We start from the raw sequence: 1,094 nt of genomic DNA, 5'->3' as shown, positions 1-1,094 counted from the left end.
ACTAACCTCATGAATCATATTTTTTGGTAGAAGGGAAATTTCTACATGGCAAATAATTAAATTTACTATTAAGTGTTGTAGAGTCATTGAAAACCAACAGACCCAACAGTCATGACATGCATGCTGCTCATTCTGTGTGATTGAATCTGTAATTGAAAGGGGCATGTTCAAAATAATAGCAGTGTTGTGTTCAGTTAGTGAGGTGATTGATTCTGTGAAGAAACAGGTGTCAATTATGGCCCATATTATAACGAAGGAGAAAAATGTTGTGCATGCTGGTTATAGAGCATTTTACATTAAAATACTCAGCAAAATGGGTTGTTCCAGACATTGCTCGGAGGAACAGTGAACTTTGATTAAAAAGTTGATTGGAGAGTGGAAAACATAAAGAAGTGCAGAAAAGTATAGGCTGCTCAGCCAAAATGATTCCAAATGCCTTGAAAGGGCATCCAAAGCCTGGACGACGTGGCAAAAAAGGTCAACTACCATTCGAGTGGAACAAAGAATAGACAAATGGTAAAGGCACACACAATGATCAGCTCCGGAAAATCAAAGAAGACTTAACAGTCCAAAAAAAAAAAAAAAAAAAAAGACATGTACTGAATAAGTTGAAATTTGCCAGTGTAGGGGCCGCAGACAGTTTGTCCGACAATCCCCATTCGCTGAAAACAAGCCACAGTACACTGTGAAGACAATAAAGCATGGCGGTGCAAAAATCATGTTATGGGGAGGTTTCTCATACTGTGGTGTTGAGCCTAGTTATTGCACACCAGGGATCATGGATCATTTTGCTATACGCTGAAGAAGAGGAAATGCCTTTGGACCTCAATCCCATAGAAAACTTGTGGGATGACATCAAACATCCTGTTTCTGAGGCAAAACCCAGTAATGCAGAGGAATTGTGGAGTGTAGTTCAATCGTACTTGGCTGGAACAAACAAACACACACACACACACACACACACGAGAAGTTGGTCGACTCCATGCAAAAGACGTGAAGCAGTTCTCAGAAATAATGGTTAAGCAACTAAATATTAGTGCAGTGATTCAAAGTAAAACAAACCCTTGAGACATTTTTAAGTTTACACAGTAACT

Source organism: Etheostoma spectabile, chromosome 1, assembly GCF_008692095.1.
Source record: "Etheostoma spectabile isolate EspeVRDwgs_2016 chromosome 1, UIUC_Espe_1.0, whole genome shotgun sequence".
Lineage (NCBI taxonomy): Eukaryota > Metazoa > Chordata > Actinopteri > Perciformes > Percidae > Etheostoma > Etheostoma spectabile.
Note: the sequence above shows the minus strand (reverse complement) of the source record.